The sequence below is a fragment of the Solanum pennellii genome, chromosome 11 (genome assembly GCF_001406875.1).
Source record: "Solanum pennellii chromosome 11, SPENNV200".
Lineage (NCBI taxonomy): Eukaryota > Viridiplantae > Streptophyta > Magnoliopsida > Solanales > Solanaceae > Solanum > Solanum pennellii.
In genome coordinates, this window is record NC_028647.1 from 37,120,502 (window position 1) to 37,143,264 (window position 22,763).

A 22,763-nucleotide genomic window follows, 5' to 3' on the forward strand; every position below is an offset into this window, starting at 1 on the left:
GAATACTTGGGATACGACCCATACAACCAAAATATAGAAATACTTAGTCTATTACAATAAACAAAATAAATCTAAAGATAGTTATGTCCTCAAACCATGTGAGCACATACTTTAACTTGCTTAAAAGAGTCTACATTCCAAGCTTTGCTTCAAGACACATCTCACCTTCCACCTACAACTTTAGATATAGTCAAAATGTATGGAATTAGTACAATGCATGTATTAAGTATGACATAACACATAAAATCATGAGAAACACACATTTATTAGATAAATGATCTCTTTGATTAAAACTTCTTACTATAACCATAAGAATCACATTCAAACACCAAACATAAAATTAAGGACACATTCAAAGACATATATAAATTAAATGAAATTTTAAAATCTTAGAGTAACATTATAGTGAGCATTACAGTGACTTCACTGTAACTTCAAATAAAACTCACACCTCACAATATCGCATCAAGAATATATCAAACCAAATAAACATGAGATCCTCCTACCAAAGGTAATTCTAAGGCTCACTTGGGTGATTTATGAAGCTACCGCCCATATAATCCCTTCACACACCCCTAAGAGATCATTTAGAACACCTAATAAAAGATTATTCTCATTTCAAATAATAGGATATACAAAATATGACTTTTTTCTCCCAAAGGTTATCAAAAGACTTAAAGTAATTCAAGAAGAGACCTCCCATGCACCCTCTCCAAGCTTACCTAAATAATTCTTAAGACTATATAAGTTTGGATCAAGACTACTTTATCAATTTAATTTCCCTATCTAGAGTTATTCATAAGACTTCCTGTCACATCCGGGAGGTACCCCCTAGACGTAACCGGTCTCGTCGTGCTCGGAGAGGAATAGGACTAGCCTCTTAGAATTCATTATTGCATTCATAGGTTATAAATGCAGAAAATCTAAAACTTTTAATCTACACTACTTCATGAGGTTTGCATAGACCTCTCGCATACACATAATATATTCATAGAGAGTATATATAGACTTCTCGTGTAAGAAGATTGCATAGTCTTCTACTTTTATGGCACATATATATATATAGTATACATAACATAGTCTTAAAAGGGATGTCTCATATTTACCATCTAAACGGAGTCAAATCAACATGGTCATAAGCCCTTACACAATGTAGAAAGGCTACTTAGGGTTTACAACATTATCTTGAAACAACATGAATGAAATTATTGACTTTGGACTATAACAAAGAACCATAGCTAGAGTAATAACAAGATTTCATCTTCGAACTTAGGACATACCCACACTTGGAGAAATGATCCAAGCCTTCCTTTAAAGTGCTCACGAACCTTCAATGACCAGAACCTAAAAATGTTAAGGAAAAAAGGAGAAATGGGGTTAGCGCATCACTTGTACTGAGTGTGGAATCATATGCACATACTACATATACATCATGCTAAAAAGGGACATTTCATTAAATCATGCTAATTTACTTTGAAAACACCTTATGCACATTCAAGAACCAATATCAATCAAACAACACATATTTCTTAAGTCAAGACCATGTACATCATAGTACCTACAATACAAAATCTAGTCAAGTCAACATGCATATCCACATAATTGAGCATATAATCAAGACAACTATATTATTAATTTAAAACATCAACAAGTATGCATAATAGTTCATAACATCATAACCTAAGCAAGACCATCACTCAAGAACCCTCATTACGCCCAGTAGTGCAATGACTAAGAAAAGCCCCATAACCTCACTCAGTCAAGTAAACCCAATAAGGACTATAAGAAATGCCCACATTACATACTATATCATTAAGAGTAAACATCATCACACATTATCAAAAAACACCAACCACATCTTCATAAGTGAAACCAATACCACATAGTGTCAGTAACATTTAAGATCAACATATACATATCACTTGTGAGGTTAGCACATTCACATAATCACATTTTGATAAGACACACAGGTAAGTCATCACCATCCTTATATCATTACATCTTAGCCAACAACTCACAAGTCGTAAATCAATACATTCCAATTTAACATCATACCTAAAGACTCCATCCTCCCCCAAGGAGAATGGTTCATTAAGATTACCAATAATTGACTCATCTCCATCAATTGTTGATCAAGGTGTTGCTTAGACTTCACCTCAACCACCAAAGATGATTCGGAGTTATGATGGACCATAAAACCACCATTCGGAGAACCTTCCAAATGAGCCAGCCTATGAACGTCTTTCACTAGGTGTTTCTTGACTTCTTCTACATGAGACACCATACCCATGGTCAAATGACTTAGAGCATCTGCAACCACATTGACCTTGGCGGGGTGGTAGAAAACACTCATGTCGTAATCTTTCTACAAATCCAACCACCTTCATTTATGGAGATTCAACTCCTTTTGAGTAAACACATATTTAAGGCTCTTGTGGTCGGTATACACATCCACATGGACACTATACAAATAATTCATCTATATTTTCAAGTATAATACCACGACCTCTAACTAAAGATCATAAGGTGGATAATTCTTCTCATGTAACATAACTTGTCTAGAAGCATAAGTCACTACTTTCCCATGTTGCATAAGGACACACCCTAGGCCCACTCCGGATGCATCACAATATAGAATGAAGCTCTTGGTACCCTCTGGTAAACTCAATACCGGACAGGAGGTAAGCCTTTCTTTCATGAATTGGAAGCTTCTTTCACATGCCTCCGACCACTCAAATGTCATACTCCTTTGGGTCAAGGTAGTCAAAGGAGATGTAATGGATGTAAAACCATCCACAAACCTCCTAAAATAACCCGCTAGACCTAAAAGGCTTCTAACGTCAGTTGGAGTCAACGGTCTAGTCCAATTCTTGCCCAAATCAATGTTCCTTGAATCAACCTCAACCGCCTCACTAAAGATGATATGATTAAGAAATACAATCGATCTAAACCAAGACTCACATTTTCTATACTTGGAAAATAGTTGATTCTCCTTAAGCACTTGTAACACCATCCTTAAATGGTCCATGTGTTCACACTCATTTTTCGAATATACCAAGATATCGTCAATGAAGACAATGAGAAATGAATCAAAGTAACTCCGAAATACCCTATTCATGAATTCCACAAATGCATCCAGGGCATTAGTGAGATTAAAGAACATTACTAGAAAATCATAGTGACAATATCTAGTCAGAAATGCCATTTCTTGTATATCCTCACTTCTCACACTAAGTTTGTGATACCCCGATCTCAAATTAATCTTAGAAAAGTAGCTTTCCCCTTGGAGTTGATCAAACAAGTCGTCAATTTGACGGATAGGATATTTGTTCTTAATAGTGACTTTATTGAGTTAGAGATAATCAATTCACATTCTAAGAAACCAACCTTCTTCTTCACAAAAAATACGGGAGCACCCCATGGATAAATACTAGATGTTATGAAGTCTTCCTCTAGCAAATCTTTGAGTTGGGACTTCAACTCTTTCAATTTGGCTGGAGCCATCCAATAAAGAGGAACTGAAATAGGGTTTGTATACGGTAGCAAGTCAATACAAAAATCAATTTCCCGTTCGGTAGGGATTCCGAGAAGATTATTAGGAAAGACCTCCGAAAATTCCCTTGTTACGAGACTATTACAATAGGAGGATTTTTGGAGTCTAAATCTTTGACTCTTACAATATGGTATCAACACCCTTTTGAGATCATTTTACAAGCCTTAAGACAAGACATAATACGACCTCTAGGAATAGAATTTCCCTCCTTACACTCTAAGACGCGTTCATTTGGAAGATTGAACTTGACAATTCATGTTTTACAATCAATGGAAGTAAAAAATCATGCAACAAATCCATACCCAAAATGACATCAAAATATACCATATCAAGTCATAATAATTCAACATGAGTAACTCTATTCGGCAACATATAGGAAACTTTTGATATACCCTCTTTGCAACCACCGACTCACCTATCGGGGTAGTAACCATGAAAGTTTCTTTTAGAATATCGGGAAAAATATCAAACTTCTTAGATATCAAGGGAGTAACTAAAATAATGTAGCACCCGTATCAAGTAAAAAATATACCTCAATAGAGAAGACTTGTAATATACCGGTCACCATATTGGGAGAACTCTCTTGTTCACCCCTAGAGCGAAGTGCATAAAAAATATTCTTTTTTGAGCATCCACATTAGAACCACTATTTTGAGCTTTCCCGCTTTCTTTGTGTTTCCCCTTCACATTAAGGCAATCCCCTAACCTTGTGCACATTCTTTCCACACCCAAAGCAATTGTCCGTCCCAACAAGACAATCACCATAATGCTTCTTGCCACACTTTCCACAAGTTGGCATCTTGCTAGGTGAGATAGTACCTTTTCCATTTTGAGACATAGGGTTATACACCCTATCATCACGAGCCTAGGAAATTTTTGAAGGAACTTACAAACCTCTTCTTTAACCTTGTTTTCTCTTGAATTTCCAATCTCCCTTTGAAGCACCACCTTCATAAGACTTGACCCTTTTGGCCTCTCTATTTTTTCTCCTTATTTGAGCTTCTTCCACTTGTTGAGCATGAACAATGAGATGAGAGATATTCATATTATGGTGAGGCATAGCCGAATTACATTTTTCCACTAAGTAATCAGACACCACTACAAGAAAATGACTCATCTCATCCCTTGGGTTTGACACCAATAATGGAGCATACTTGGACAGTTTAGTTAACCTCAAAGAATAGTCAAGTACACTCATACCTCCTTGATGAAGGTTGATGAATTCTTCCACTTTAGATTTCCTCATCTCTCTAGGAAAGAACCTATCAAGGATAGCTCTCTTGAATATCCCCAAGTTAGTAGACAGCCTCTTAGTGCCCTAATATCCCTCCACTTCACATAACAAGTTTGGGCCACATCTTTGAGTTTATAAGCCGCTAAATTGGCCTTCTCAATTGAGGTCACACCCATAGCATAGAGAATCTTATATACCTCATCAAGGAAATCTTAAGGTTCCTAATACCACCTCGACCAAAAGAACATAGGTGGACTCATTATAGTAATGTGTCTCAAACACGAGGCCGTAGTTTTAGCATGTTGAGGCACTTGAGGTTAAAACCTCCATATTCACTTGAGATGTCATAGCTTGGACTTAAGAAGTGATGGCATTATCTTGAGAGATCAGGTAATGGGCCAAAGTGAGAAAAGCCACCCTTATCTCTCCACCGATCATCGGTAGAGGAACAACCGGAACTTGATCACCCATATCAACATCTTCAAGTGGAGGCACTTGTTTGTCTTGTGGAGGCACTTGGTTGGCATGATCTACCACATTATTCTAGTTCACTCGGTGCTAGCTAGAGTCCCTTTTTAAATGTCTTCAATTAATAATGATAACTTAGTTTAGGTCATAGGGTATACCCCTTATACAGTCATCATCATAGCTCAATAGGAATTGCATGATTATTGTCCTTTCATTACAATTCACACATGTGAGGTTAACAAATTTACATCATCACATTATGATAAGTGTCACGACCCTAAAGTACCCCCTAGAAGTTAGGGAGAACCCTCAGTTTGTGGCAAGGCGTACTTGACCTTTTAGGGTCTTGTACGAGCCCTTTAACTATCGTTCATTACATAAGACATGAAAAGTAGTGCGGAATGAAAATTTTTCCCGACAATTAATATAAAAGGGAATTCTTTATAATTACTTTGAAAATCTCATCGTCACAAGCCAACTTAAGACACGATATAATAAACCTAGGTACATGCCCCTTTACATTTGAAAGAGATACATAATAAGTCTTAACATATGGAACTATGAAGATAGAAATTATGTCCTCGGATATAAGAGGACACACTTTGTCTTGAGAGGAACTTTACCAAGCTTTGCCTTCTAGACTTCAACCTTGCTTCCAAAATCTATACTTAGATAGTATAGAAAAGTATGTCATTAGTACGAATAAGAAGTATGGGGCTAGTACAAATAATGTACTAAGTATGGAATATGCAAAAACATGCAAAAAGTGACATTTTAGTAAAATAAGCTTTCATGACAAATAAGTTAAACATTCAAGATTTAAGATAAAAAACAAAATAAGAAACATAATTTAACACTTACGAAAGAATTTCCATAATTTTAACCAAAGAATACAGTTTACATAAACTCTCCAACTTCACAGTGAACAAGTTAGGACATTACAGTGAATGGCATGATCCAAGTCATATGAACACTTTTTCCTTTGATGTTTCCTAACCCAAGTTATCTTAAGATTCCCTAAGGTAAGCCAAAAAGGGACCGCCCATACACCCCTTTCAAGGCACACCAAAGCGATACTTAAGATTACCAACCATAGGCTTACCTCGTATGGAAATCAAGTCCACACTCTTGGTTAAACAAGTGCCAAACATACAATCATAAAAATTTCATGTAAGTACCCTTCTCCAATAGTACTTATAAGTCACACTAAGTGCAATGTGAGAGTACCATCCCATACTAGTATTCCCACTTAGTGCTCCTAAATGCTTCCCTTTGATTGAGCACTTTACAAGAACTTATCAAAAATTACAGTAAATAATACAAAACATTAAAGTGAATTAAAGACTCGAAAGATAGTGAACTTCCAAGGTATTGCCAATAAGGAAGTGAGCTAATTTATGTAGAATTTTTCCCCATCGAGGTTATCCTAAGACTCTCCAAGGTAAGGCATGAAGGAAACGTCTAAACACCTCCTTCACACCAAGGAGAACCTTAAGACTACCCACCAAAATCATACTCCACTCCGGAGAACAAGTCACTACTCAAAACACAAGACATTAGAAGAACAGTCAACAAACAACCGAAGACTTCCCTTTTGGAATATCTACTTAGTCCAACGGATATATGGCGTCCGATACCACCACGTACCCTAAGTAGTACACTCTTTCAGAAGGTTTGGCACCAAGTCTTCTGTAACATTCCGGAAAATTACATTTCTAGTGAGGAGCCCAATAAGTCTTTACGAATGCGTATTGGGGATAGATAGGCCTTCCAATGCCCAATATTGAGAAATATTGGACATAGTATAGAAAATTGGCTAAGGGGTATTAGCCAATTTCTATATAATGCCCAAATAAGCACAATATTGGGCATATTAGAAAATATTGGCTTAAAGGGTGTTAGCCAATTTTTCAAAATGTTAATGAGCTTGTTTAAGAGATGTTCCTGCAAAAAAGACCATAAGCTAAAAAACTTACTTTTTCATTTCTCACATAAAATGTATGAGGCATCCAAGTGTCAAGCCTAGATGCCATAGCACATGATCATTTAAAAGGATCATGTAAATTAAGCAGTGCCCAAGGAAAATAGTGAGGGTCATTGGGATAATAAGTAAACATTCCCAAATGAACCATAAATAATAGTCAGTTAGAGAAGTACAACCAACCCATGTGCAATCACATGTGCAAGACATGTGAAGAAGCTTCCAAAGGAGGGGACCACCCTAACCGAATTTGGTTAGGATAGTTAGGGGGAAAAACGTGCACAAGGGACCACTCCATGTGGGGACTAACTTATTAACCAACTCTAGGACCTAAATAATTGTCCCAACTAGATAAATAATGTAGGACTAACCGAATTTGACCCATTAGTGCACCCAACAATCTGGGACCTAAACCGGGTTGACACAAACCTAGTACTACTTAAAGAGACACCCTAGTACCTAACCTAGGATGGTCCAAAAGGTTAGTTATGGTCCTAAAAACTTAGGGGTACTTTATTAATTCCCTTTGGTTACCTAATTAATTAATTTATCAAATTAATTAATTAATTTAAAGGGGCTAAAACAGAAAATAAAAAGGAAACTTTTAGATTTCAGTTAAGACAATAAAGGGACAACCTAGTACCTAACCTAAAATGGTCCAAAGAGTTAGTAAAGATCCTAAAGACTTAAGGGTACTTTAGTAATTACCCTAGTATACTTAATTAATAAATTTAGCAAAATAATTAATTAATTTAAAGGTGAAAACCCGAAATCACAATGCCATATCCATATTTCGGTTAAAACAAGAAAAAGACAACCTAGTACCTAACCTAAGATGGTTCAAAGGATTAGTTATGATTATAACGACTTAAGGTTACTTTATTAATTATACTACGTCACTTAATTAATTAAATTATCCATTTAATGAATTAAATTAAAGGGGTCAAGCCGAAATTCATAAAGTAACCTAGTACAACTCAAGAAACATCTTAGTACTTAACCTAGGATGGTCCAAAAGGGTTAATTTTTGTTCCAATGATTTAGGATCACTTTAATAGTTAACCTAGGTACCTTAATTAATTAAATTAGCCATTTAATTAATTAATTTAAAGAGGGAAAATGAAATTCTTAGGAAAATTTTCAGATTTCACCAAGTATTGTGTTTTCCTAGTTCTAGTCAATATCAGTTCATAAACCTAAAAATCATGTTCAAACTTATAGACAAAAACGATGCAAAAACAGTAAGCAACGAACGCAAGAAAAAGGCATAAAATTTATCGATTTCTCTAGGGCGATTTCAAGGTTTTTTCAAGGTTTCGTTCAAGGTCGTATTCATAGATTAATTTCTCCAAGGTATGGGTTTATATCATTGAATTCTTTCTCCAACAGAACTTTCTTTCGAATGATTGAAAGATCTTAAAAACTAGGGTTGTTTCCCGTCTTTCTTGTCTAACTCCTTTCCCTAGTATTATTGTTACGATTTCAATGTTGAATAGGTTAGAAATAATGTTGTTGGTATGTGGTTCTGGCTGATCTTAATGTATATGGTTTATGATTAAATAATGATTGAATGAACCTATTAATTGGACTCGTTTGATACTAAGCGTTATTATGTGAATTAGAAGAATGTTACTATGTTAAACATATGTCCGAGAATGTTATGTATGAAGATGTTACGGTCTGTTGTGCATACTTGCTGTTAATATGACGTTGTAAAGATGAAATATTCATCAAATGGTAATATGATTCTGTCAAAGATGTCTAAAAGCTTTATGCCTAAACTTATGTTATAAGGTTGGCTAAATAGATCTCCATGAAATCATAAGTTGAATGAATGTTTGGGTTATGCAAGTAAAATTGCTAACAATGCCTTGTCCAAAATTTGAATGGAATTGGATTACATAATTACTTATAAATGATGATGGAAAAATTGGCTAATGAGAATCTGATGAAACTATATTTGAATGAACGTTTAGCTTGTGCCAATAAATAGGATATAAAGTCATTTCCAAATTTTCTAGGCCAATACTAAATTTACACCAATCTTATGTTCCCAATATAATGCAATGTAAAATTAAGAATGACCAACAGAACAAAATGAATACATACTAAGGGTATGTCAATCAATGGGATAAGTCCCAACATAGCCTATACTATCTTATATGACTAAAATGTTGGAATGCCAAATGAATAAGCACATCTAAAATAATTTAATGAATCCATAACTAAGGGCATGCAATTAATTGGGACAACTCCCAACATGCTCTAAATGAATGACATATGAACTTATGAAACTCATTGTATGAAGTGCTCATCGTCCATAAATGATGACATGAATCTACTAAACTAAAGTAAGTAAGTAACGTGAGTTATCATATAATTAAAGGTATCTAAATTAAGTAAGTGACCAGAATGAGGTGTTAAAGGAAGTGAGACTAGACTCACTTACACCTAACCTACTATGTAAAAAGAATACTCATGTATGAAGGTGTTAGAATGTGTGAGACCAGTCTCATTAACACCGAAGGATGATATGTAAGGACAATTCACATTCATCAATGTAAAGTAAGGATGATATGTAAGGACAATTCACATTTCATCATTGTAATGTAAGGATGACAAGTCATCCAAAAAGTAAATAAATCTCAACCACATTCTATATGTAAGTGTAAGGACAATTCACACTTAATACATAAAGAAGCGATGAAAAGTAATCTAATGAGCTATGACTACCTTATGCTAGAAGCAAGCTTCAATGATGTATGAGTTGAATGTAATGGAACTTTATACTGAGCACCGATAGGCTAGCTATGAGCGGTGATGCCTTCCTTCGGGAAGGGCGGAGGTTCACGTAACTCTCATGAGATGAGACTGTCTGGCATGTGGGGTATGGCTCTCCTTATATCTCCTAGTTTTTTAACCTATACTGCCAATATAGGGATCTAGCAGGGTTCGACTCCCTATATACGCTACCAAGTTCAGGTCACTTTGGCCGGTGATTCCACCTCTTTTTGGTGTGGGGCATACACTGGATTTCATGATGCTCACATGATCTATGACGCTTAAGGTTAAAGTTCCCAAAGAAAGAATGAGGCCAACATCAAAGTATGAAACATAATGAAATTAACGATACCGAAGGTGTTTATGCAAGACAATCAGGAGGTGAAATCAGATTCAAGTAATGACATTAGGTCATTCTTGGTCATTGCACTTCATGATCACGATGAGAGTCTTAAACTTCATCCAGGTAAATATGGTGTTTACATCGGCCTACGAATGAATTAAATGAATAATGTGAAGTATGAATGAACAAATGAAGCAAACTCTGTGTTTGCTAAAGAAGGCCCTCGGGTAGAGGTCCCATATGTTGGGTCCTCACTTGAGATGTCTTATGCTACATCATCGATTCCAAATTCTCGTGTAATATAAAACATGAAAATAATGAATGAAATGGCATGATGAATAGAGAATTGCTTACGAAAGGTAATGAATATATAGTTTAAAGAACGACTCACTATAAGGTAGGGAAATCATTCCTTAGTCCTTGGATTAATTACATAGATTCATTGTGGGTATGGGACTACAATGAATCATTGCACTTGTAAGTAAAACATAGGACCAAAAGAATTATTGAAATACACAACAAGAAGAAGAAAAAGACTAAAAAATAATCTAAGTGTATAAAGTGGAGCTCTCGGCCTAAGAGGATCAAAAATCTCAAATCTTTGCCCGAGTTATTCTAAAATTGTGTTGAGGATATTAATGTGTTGTAATCATATAGAAAATGATTTGTGTGCTTTGATTTCATTAAACTACATCATATTCATACCACAATTCACAACTAATGATTTTGTAAAGTCTAGTGACTAGACTTTCCAGAAATAACATGTTGTTTAGGAAGAGCTTTCTTTGATCATGCATAGCCTTATGTGTATGTGTGAATACACCCATACTTAGTACAAGTGGGGTACTAAGCCCTACTATTCACTATTTTATAGATGCGGGTTAAGGGACAAATTGATGTCTCTTATAACGGTTTGGCCATCAGCGTTTCTCCTGACCACTTGGTAGGTCCTCTTGATTTCGAGGATGCTACAGTTTTAGTCTGGCCTCAGTTTTAGAAAAAGCAAGTGGATGTTGTCCCTAGCGTTTCTTTCGTACTTTCATTTCAAAGCTTTTGTAATAAGGCCGTGTTTGGCAAACATATTTATGATATACTTTTATTCTATTTCAAATTGATTTTTATGATAGATGGTTTTTATATTTATGTTGAGCTTAGTATATGATGAATTCATGAAAAACTATATAAAGTCGATGTATACTGCATACGTTTAAAATTTTTAAATTTTCCACTAAAAATAACCATATGAATGTGATGAATGCAAGATAAGGCTTGTCTGCAACCTCTGAGAGGTAAAGAACACCGGTTGCGATCCGGATTCCAGAATCTGGGTCGTGATATCTTCCCTTTCGGAAGGTCCTAATTAGTGCAATGGAGAGATAGCATCACATACCATTACCTACCCAAAGTAGTACGTTCTTTTAGAAGACTTAGTTCATTTAATTCTTTTGTGGGGGATGAGCTTAACCGACATAACCATGACAGCTAAACATGGAATCTCGATACTTCCCTTATCGGAGAAGGGTCCCCTCACATGCCTATGGTGAGGTCTTACTTTAGCATTTACATGGATTTCCCATTAGCTACACCTATGTGGGCGCATAATTAAGGGATAAGGAGATTTCTAATAAGTAACTTATTCTCTACTAACGAGGAGTACTCATAATAAGAGGTACATTGGAATTCAACATCTCAACTCACGAAGTATAACCACCTGTTATTCATATCCTCTCGGTGCTAGGCATAGCTCCTGACGGATTCTCAACATTATAGACTATAGGTTAAGGATAGCTAGTGAACACCACATCTCAACTCACGAAGGGTATTCATCCTCCGACCTATCTTTGAAAGCTCTTGGAAGGTAGTGAGGTTGCTACTAAACACTTCATCTCAACTCACGCAGAGTGTTCACCCCAAAACTCCCCTATTTACTTAACTAAGCTTCATACATTCATTTAAGTGTGTGTGTGTGTACATGTGATCACACCTTGCACATAAACATCATTTCATTCACATTAGCTTCTACATGCTTTAGACCTTCATTCATAAAATCACACACTTTACATGCTTCACCTAATCATATACTTCATTTAGGCAAATTCTATGCCAAATCATGCAATTCAAACTTCACAAAACACAATACAAGACCTATCTTCAATACCACTTAATTTAACATAATAGGCCTTCAAAGCCACACTCACAAAACATACTAAACATAACCAAATTCATCAAGTAAACATCAACACCAAGAAGGTGGACCATACCACTCAACAAAATTTTATAACTAAAGCTTAATCAACATAACCAACTTACCCTTTAACCCAAGATTCCATCACCTATATCATTTTACTCAATAAATTCATCATAATTTATCCCTTAGCTAAGTAGCTAAACGTCAATAACAACATAAGGAAACCAAAGTTCAAAGATTACAAAACTCAGATCATTTAATCCATCTCTTAAGCCAAAATATGATGAAAACCTTTAACATGATTTCATTGATGTTTTAACCTTAAAATCATGAACTAATTTTAGAAACATCATTATTAGGTCATTTACAACGTTTTCATGCAAGAACCATACTTAGAGTCAAAGTTAGAAGAAACTAGGGTTGAAAACCCATTTTGAATATTCATTACAAAGGACTCATTGAATGGAAGAGAGTTCAAGGATTGATACCATACCTCACATTGAAGAAAAACCAATGATTTTTTTGAAGAAACGACCACCAACAGCCCTCCTAGTTCTTTCTTGAATCCTAGCTTCCATGGTGACTTGAGAGAGTCTTCTAAGGAGAGGGGTTTTGGGTTTTAGGAAACGGAAAAGGGTCTAAAATACCCTAAAAGCATTGGAAATGGTACAAAATTACCCTCCATCCACCTATTGGCTCCAAAATATCCTTCAAAAAATACCCTTATCATCCACCTTTTGGTTCAAAATTGACCACTTATTTAATGGTTTTACATTTGAAGTATTTAAATATTTTAAATACGTGGCGCTCAACTATTTTCTATAATTTAACTTATTAGTATAATTTATAAATCAATCAACTACCCATCCATTAATAATTAAACCCTCCAAATTTATAAATCACTCACATTATTAATGCAACGACAGAAAAGCTACTGCCAATTGAGTGTTTATAAAAATTTGAGACGAAAATATCTATAGAAGTAAATTATCATACATTCAAGTGTCTAAATAAAATTTACCGATAAACTTAAAACTCTAACTATGTTCATCTTAATTATTCTTACGTCACAATTATGTGATGTTACATCATAGGTAACTTTTCTTCAACATAATATATTAAATGTTTTAAAATAAATCATAAATATTTATAAAATTATATTTTAAAAAAGTGCATGAATTAATTCGGGATGTATTACTTCTTTACCTTTAATCATAAATTTATAATTCAATCTTAAAAGAGAATCAAATTGAAAGTGTCCTCCTAAATAAGCAGCTCAACATAAATTTAATTGGGGCTTCGATTCGGACTCGAATAATTTTGGATGTCATTTTCATTAAATTATAATTTCACCGTGTTTTAGTAGTGTTTATAACGATTTTTATATTATAGTTGGATTATTAATTGGGTGGGATGTAGTTAGTAATGGGTGGGTAGTGGGTTGGTTTATAAATAATACAAATAAATTAAATTATAACCAATACTTGAACATCAAGTATTTTAAAAATATTTAAATATCTTAAATTTAAAATCATTAAATAAGTGGTCAATTTTGAACTCAAAGGTGGATGACAAGGGTATTTTGGAGCCAATAGGTGGATGAAAAGGGCATTTTGGAGCCAACAGGTGGATGAAGGGTAATTTTGTACCATTTTCAATACTTCAAGGGTATTTTAGACCCTTTTCCGTTTAGGAAATGAAGTCCAAAATTAGGTCTTAGGGTTTGAAACAATTTGATATAACCAAATAACCCTAAAACTAACACCCTAGGGTCATAAAAGACTTGGGTTGAATTTACCAAACACCCCAAGACTTCACCAGAAAAGGACAACTTTTGGGGAAGTCTCCATCAACGAAACATTTGTAAAAGGACGGACCATTGGTGGGGTCTCATTGGTTGAGACTTATCTCCATTTAGAGCCTATCCATCCTTCCTTGAAGTTCCAATCGATGCCCATGGTCGACGGGCCGTTGGTTGACCAACTGACCGTCCCTTGTGTCGTCGTTTGGTCACTATTTTTGCATCTTATTGCCAAGAGGTGGGTCCTCTTCAAAGGCCCTTATACGTTCACTAAAAAAGAGTTGAATCTTCGCAAGAGGATATGGCTTGAGTTCCTAAAGGATTATGATAAGTGTGAGGTATCATCCTGGTAAGGAGAATGTAGTAGTAGATACTCTTAGTAGATTACCTATGGGTAGTGTAGCCCATGTTGAGGAAGAAAGGAACGAGCTAGTGAAGGACGTTCACAGACTTGCTCGCTTAGGAGTTCGCCTTATGAGCATATCAGACAGTGGTGTAACAGTTCAGAATAGGGCGGAATCTTATTTGGTAGTGGAGGTTAAGGAAAAGCAAGATAGTATTCCAATATTGCTTGAACATAAGGGTGCAGTCCACAATTAGAGAGTGGAGGTTTTCTCCCAAGGGGGAGATGGTGTGCTTTTCTACCAGGGTAGATTGTGTGTTCCTGATGTGGGTTAGTTTAGAAAGCTATCCTTGTAGAAGCCCATAACTCCAGATCTTCTATTTATCCAGGTGCCACTATGATATATCGCGACCTGCGGGAAGTCTATTGGTTGAATGACATGAAGAGGGATATAGCAGATTTTGTGAGTAAGTGCCCCAATTGCCAGGAAGTCAAGGTAGAACATCAGAAAATACGAGCTATGACTCAAGAGATCAATATTCCTACTTTGATTAAATTAGAATGTGATCACTGTGGATTTCATTACAGGGTTACCTCGTATGCGCAGACAATATGACTCCATTTGGGTGATAGTTGATAGGATCACTATGTTTTCCCGCTTTTTAGCGGTCAAGACTATGCATTTGGCAGAGGACTATGCCAAGCTTTACATTAATGAAATTGTGAGGTTGCATGGGGTTCCCTTGTCTATCATCACAGATAGAGGTCCTCAGTTTTCCTCTCATTTCTGGAAGTCATTTAAGAAGGTTCTTGGTACTCAAGTTAACCTTAGTACAACATTTCATCCACAGACGGATGGACAGGCGGAGCTTAACACTCATACCCTAGAGGAAATGTAAAGAGATTGTGTGATCAATTTCAAGGGTAGATGGGATGATCACCTTCCACTTATTGAGTTTGCCTATGACAATACCTACCATTCCAGCATTCAGATGGCCCCTTGTGAATCATTGTATGGGCGTAGATGTAAATCTTTTGTTGGTTGGTTTGAAGTAGGAGAAGAAGAGTTGATAGGGCAAGATCCAGTCCTTTATGCTGTGGAGAAAGTGAAACTCATTAGAAAGAGACTTAAGACAGACCAGAGTCGTTAGAAATCTTAAGCAGATGTAAGGAGAAGGGAACTAGAGTTCCAAGTAGATAATTGGGTTTTTCTAAAAGTGTCACCTATGAAAGGGGTGATGAGATTTGGCAAGAAAGGGAAAATCAGTCCTAGATATGTAGTCCCCTACAAGATCTTGAAAAGTGTTTGCAAGGTGGCATATGAGTTAGAGTTGCCAGCAGAATTAGCAACAGTGCATCTGGTCTTCCACATCTCACTCTTGAAGAACTGTGTGGGTGATCCAGTCTCTTTAGTGTCATTAGAGACTGTGGCGGTGAAAGATAGTCTTTCTTATAAGGATCTACCAATTTATATTTTTGACCGTAAGGTTAGAAGGTTGAGAAATAAAGAAGTCGCTTTAGCCAAGGTTTTGTGGATGAGTATGTCCGTAGAGGGAGCTACTTGAGAAGCAGAAGCAGCCATGAAAGCCAAGTATCCTCACCTCTTTCCTTTCGATTCCACTCCAGCTTGAGGTAATAGTTCCTCTTCAGTTTTTGAGTCACTCATGCATAAATTCAACCTTAGAATCATGTTCCCTCAGTTTATACTTGTATTTTAAGTGTATTTTCATGTTCTTGTAACACAATTCAGTCAAAAACTAAGTTCTCAGTGTTTAGCAGTAGGGATTGCAGCTCTCTCCCTCTATTTCAACTAGTTTAGTCTTCATCCGAGGACGAATGTTCCCAAGGGAGAGATTATGTAAAACCCCGTATCTAAAATAGACCAAAATCAGCTTTTCAAAAATTTGCCGGTGTATCGACAGTTACTATTGACATACCGTAGCCTTACCCAGAACCTGTGCTGCACATCCATCGATTGTGAATGAAACTCCCCAAGATGCATCCTAGAAAATTTGACTAAGTATCGAACGACAGATAGACTTGCGGTCAGTAGGTCAAACTACGGTGTCTATGTCCGGCGAACAAGACCCCATTTACCCACTCTCTGAAAAAGAATCACGATTGACCAGCATGGTCCGTAGATGGACCTACGGATTGTAGGTATGACCGTAGGTGGAAATTAGCAGATAGTTACGGGGAAACTGCAGTAGGGTCAACTTTAATTGATCATAACTCTTAGCACAAAATGAATTAAGTGTCCCATGACATACCAAAAGATAGATAATTGAATTAGATTTCCATAGCAACCAACTTTGCTAAACTCAAACCTTCGAGTAAAATATAATGCCCATTTTAGTAAAGGTCTGTCAAAGAGACCCAACCTACGGACCCAAATAACGGACCATCGATTGAACGATGGCCCGTCAGTCCAGGTCATCATTTGGTCCGACATCAATTAACTCAGGGGTCTTTTGGTCTTTTCCCACTTTGTTTAAACCCTAATATACATTGTTTTGACCCTAAATCATCAAATATTGGTCAAATTAAGCCTAGAAACAAAACTAAGATTTACCAAAGTCAAATCATTAAATCAAAACTTAGAAAATTAGAAGCAAGAAAGGAGAAAAAGGTCAAGAATCCTAGTTCCAAAAGGCAAAAAGGTTCCAGCAATTCCAGCCCCAAAATCTAAATATTTCTCGGTGGATTTCATCCCTAGGCACGTGGGATTTCTCTATTGGGTTACTTTCACCCATTGGGTCGTTAGTTTTCAGTCAGATTCTTGATTTCCATATCATGCTTAGACTTAGGGATTCTAGAACTTCAACAGAACTTCATTAATTAATTAGTTATATGTTCCAAATAAGATTTCCTTATTATTACGTAGGTTATTGCATGAATTTTAGAACCCTAACTATGTATTTCTTTAGTTTTTGAATTCCACATGCTAGTTCAGATATTTCAGATACTTCAAATATACATGCCTCAGTTATAAATGCATAATTACCAGATTAGTTGTTATATTCTAAGTTTGCATGTTCAGTTTTGAGCTATTTAGTATTTACAAAAACTCAATCATAATCAGTTAATTACATAATTCATTGGGAGTAACATTAATATCGAGTTGGACTAGGGTTCAGCATACCTAATAGTCCCATAATTAGAAGCCAAGTAGGTTGTAAGTCTACTCTGTGGGCATCAGTTTAGTGATCACGCCAGCATGCCTTTATACCTCTAGCAAGGTATATTGGGTCCTCTTTATGGGGCGTATACATTGGACTACACATTTAGCGCATGTGGTTTTATTATCAGTTATAAGTAGCTCCCATAGATCTGTTAGATTCCACTGCATTGACCATTTATTAGTATATCCAGTATTCAGCTTCAACATGTTATAAATTGGTCATTCCAGTCAGTTATTTCAGATTCAAAATCTATATCACGTTCAGATTATTATACTTGATTTGTGCTTGTTCAGTTATGTTTTATTTCAGCTTCAATCTATCCTACATGCTCAATACCTTCAAGTGCTGACGCATACATGCGCTACATCTTCACGTGATGTAGGTTCAGGTTCTCAACATCTAGATCGCGCTTAGATTGATTTTTCGATCTCCAGTTCAGTAGATTCAGTGGTGAGTCCTCATTCTTCGAGGACAATAGTCATGATTTCATTTCAGACATTTAGTTTTAGTTTTTGTCTCGACTTAGCTGGGGCTTGTCCCAGTATTTCTTGTCAAGTTTAGAGGCTATTTTTCAGACATAATTAGTTTCAGCTTAGTATTGAGTTAATATTTTTCAATGTATTCAACTCATTAGTTTTCATATATCTCAATTTTAGCATATGGGTATTCCCCATCTTATCATTTTAAGTTAGATTTAGCTTCAACAACACTTTATATTCTTTTGTATGCTCATGATCACGCCAGCAGGGTTAGCATGGGATCACTTGTGGTCCTAGGTCTCGTGTACGCGTCTCGAGGATAGTCTCGGGGCATGACAATTTGTGACTTTATATTGTTAAAGGGACTAAAAAATTACTTATCTTAAAGTTTTTATTTAAAATATAATTCATAATATCATGAATAGTTGCTCAAAAGATAAGATTGGTAAGCGAGTCAGCGAAAGGAAAAAGACTCTGGTTTGTTGAAGAGTTCAAGGTATTAAACATTTGCGTCATGGAAAGAATTTGAGATATGTGAAGGAATAACACCTCTAATATAGACTCTTGGTTTGAAGATGAAAGTTGTATGAATTTTCATACATAGATTTTAATATGAATATGGATGTCAATTTGTTATGTATAGACTTACTAGGATTTTATCATCGACTTTTATTAAGATTGAGTAATGATTTGGGTGAAAAGCAATGATGTTTGAAGATCCTAGGGTCTTATGTCTAGCTCGATTGTTAAAATATGATAGGTAACTTATGGATGTTCTAATATGTGGACCTACAATTGTACATGGTTAATAGAATTTTTAGAAAATTGAATCTACTTTTTTGATCGGACGATATAGACTATTATGATATTTTTCATAAGCATATAAGCATTTGATGGTGAGTAGTAGTTATGAGCTTATAGTATACATAAGTATTGGAGTGACCAATGGTATCTTTGAGTTTTGACATGAGATATGATGGTTTGAAGGATAGTTGAAACTTGGTATGTTACTGGTTGTCTGATGTTGACCATGGGTGTTATTCAATTATCTTACTGCAATGGAAAAATACTTTTACAATTGAAATTATTATCAGTATTTGTCATGAAATGGTTAAATGGAATGAAAGAGAGTCATAGTTCAAAAACTTTAAAGGCTATAATGTGGTTTCTAAGAAAATTTTAAAATTGATGACAATTTCAGAGTATGGTAAAGGGCTGATGTGTATAGGATGTTTGTTAGTATTAAGAGTGTTGCCTTTAATGGAGTATTGTGAGAAGTATGTTGGATTTGATGAATCAAGTAGTTGTTATATTGTAATGAGGATTAGACGGGTTGATTGTGGATGACTAAACATCAAATAGAGGGAGTCATTTCCATGGAATATTTGATATGGGCGCTATGGAGAAAATATTTTCTCTTATTTGATTTTTTTATGTACATTTTTATGTCGACCACATACTTCATTTCAAACATGATTAGGAGTATGATTCATTTTTTATATCCAAGTGTGTTTCTACATTAATGGGTGAATCTGTAGTGGTGAATCGGATGTATCGATCCTCTTATGTCCACTTGATAGGATAGGATCCTTAGGCAGAATTTGTTATTTCAGTTATGATAGATTTCATGTTGTTTGGCATAGTTAAAGTATACAACTGGTTCTACCTACACGACTTTGCTTATGAGAACTTATAAAAGAGCTTCCATGAATAGTTACAGTTATCTGACAGTGTTGTTAAAGGTTCTGCATCCTAGAGTGTATCGCTTGTTGGGTGTTTACTTGATCTTGTTCTTTTTTGGGTGAGATAAGTTCAATTTTTCCTTGATGAGTATCTCATGTCTAAAGATAAGATTGTTATAACTTAAGTTCGCGGGAAGATTGTGTTGTGAAAAAAAAGGAATATTGATAAACTCTATGATGGTTTGTGCATTATGAGTGTGTGGTGGTAGGTTAAGGTTTTAATTGTAGCGGGTACTAATTAAGAATGCTATCTTGGTTATGTGATAAAAGATTGCCCTGATGGTTGTGTTATGGTCCAGTGTGTTTCGGTTTAGATTGGGTTTATGGGTAAGCCCATTACTTCATAATCACTCTTGAGTTATAGATCTTCCAAAGCATGATTCAAAAGTTCAATTCTTGGTAGTTATTGTTTGATGGAATGGTCCTAAAGATGATTTTATCACCTGGAGAGATAAACAGGACTTTGAAAATCATACCTCAAGCTTTTGGTCGTGTTGATTATTATTTCTTCTTCTTGTTTATGTTCGAGGATGAAAATCTGTTTTAGTAGTAGATAATGTAACGATCCTCGTAGTCGTTTTATGAATTTTATCTATTTTTCTGAGCTAACCCGTTTTAATAGCTTTTATAAATGATCTATGACTTGTGAGAATGAGGAATATTATTTTTAAATTTAATACATCGTTATTTTTATTGTTAAATATAAAGGAACAGAAAATAAATGGACTAAGACCATACAATATATTTATATAATTCAAGTTAATACCCTACATTATTTTTTATCATTCTGCTAATTGTAAAAAGAAAAAAAAAGCTACAAAGAAGCACGAAATAACCTCGGCAGTCGGCATAATTATATGAGCGACGAACCTCCCGCTAGTACACACTAATTATGCCATAATTAATGTATTGATGTATATTCATAGATGTCATGTTATTATTATTATTATTATTATTATTATTATTATTATTATTATTATTATTATTATTATTATTGTTATTATTATAGTTGAGTGTAATAGAAAAAGAAAAATAAGAATGTCGGTTTCGATCAAGAAAAAGTTGAAATTGGAGTACTGTAAAATGTTATTGAAATTGGAGAAATATGGGTCTAAGATTTAGTTGACAATGATATTAAAATATAATTTCATTACTAGAGGTTATCCAGTTTTTTTGTTCTTGTATTAATTTCCAGTTGAATTTTTCGTTGTTGTCACATAATGGCTCTTATCTTTACCTATTGATACATGTAAGTAAATATTATGTGTATTACATTATATAAAATCTATTAGGGTAGTAGTGATTGGAGAAATTATTACTTAACCCTGTGCTTGAATTTGAGAAATATGAGAGTTGACATGTTAATAAAGATCGAGCTTAAGAACTTGATTATAAACTGGGCTGAATTTTTGGGTCAAAGCTAAACACATAGAAATAAGTGTTGTTTGTTTTGGAATGGCAAAAGTATTCATTACCCCCCCATACTTGAAGCTTTTTATTCAGTGTACACCTAAACTTTATTTTGTTTCAATTACCCCCCCTGAACTTGCTTATTCATCCAACACGTACACCTTTTCTGTCCACTCACTACGATCGTGTCTACACGCGCACGACACCTAGATAAATATTTTTCCACCTAGATAAATATTTTTCCACCTAGTGAATGACATTTTCCATTCTCTAAGTAATTGCTATTTCACATTATCTGAAGATTTCATTCTAAACATGCTTAAACGACACCATTCTGATTGGAAACCAGCTTTTATCTTCTTCAAATGAATATTAGCAGGTGAAAATCCATGTAGGTATTCACCAAATACTGAATCTTTCAATGAAATTCTCGATATTCTTGGTCGTATGAGACGTTTTGATGAACTCAACCAAGAGCTCAACGAAATGTCTAAGAGAGGAAATTTGGTTAATGAAAAAACTTATGGTATTATGATTAATAGATCTGCTGCAACTCATAGAGTTGAAGATGCAAAAGAGCTTTTCTATAAGAGGAAAAATTTTTGTTTTGAAATTGATCCTATTGCTTTTCAAACTCTTCTTGTGTGTTTATGCCGATACAAACATGTTGAAGATGTTGAATTCTTTTTCTATAATAAGATAATTTAGTTTAAGGATAACATTAAAACTCGAAATATTATTTTGAATGGATGGTCTGTTTTGGGGTATTCACGAGAGGCAAAGAGGTTTTTGAATGATATTGACTTCGAAATGTAATCTAGATAAATGTACATATGGGATATTCATCAATTCATTATGTAAATCAGGGAAAATAAGCAGAGCGGTAGAGTTGTTCCAGACAATGTGGGAAAAGGGTGTAAGCCGGATGTTGCAATTTGTAATTGTATTATTGATGGATTGTGTTTCAAGAAGAGGATTCCTGAAGCCCTTGAGTAAAATCTGAAATTTTAAAAGGGAGAAGATATAAAGAAGAATAAATAGGTAGAGAATAGAGAGAGAGAAATTCTTAAAATAAGCCAAATATTAAAGAAAAAATAGATTTTTTTACGTATGTTACCGTTGTAACTTTATGATGTTGCAAAAAATCGCAGTCTCACGCGCCTTGTGGAGTTTGATTTCAGTTTCTATGCCAGCTAGACAGAAAAGGTGTACGTGTTGGATGAATAAGCAAGTTCAGGGGGATAATTGAAACAAAATA

At 35.1% G+C, this 22,763-nt stretch overlaps 1 pseudogene; it reads left to right on the plus strand.

Moving 5' to 3' along the window:
- LOC107003825 overlaps positions 1–22,501 on the plus strand; it is a 55,436-nt pseudogene extending 32,935 nt beyond the window's left edge.
- Positions 22,502–22,763: the final 262 nt, after the last annotated feature.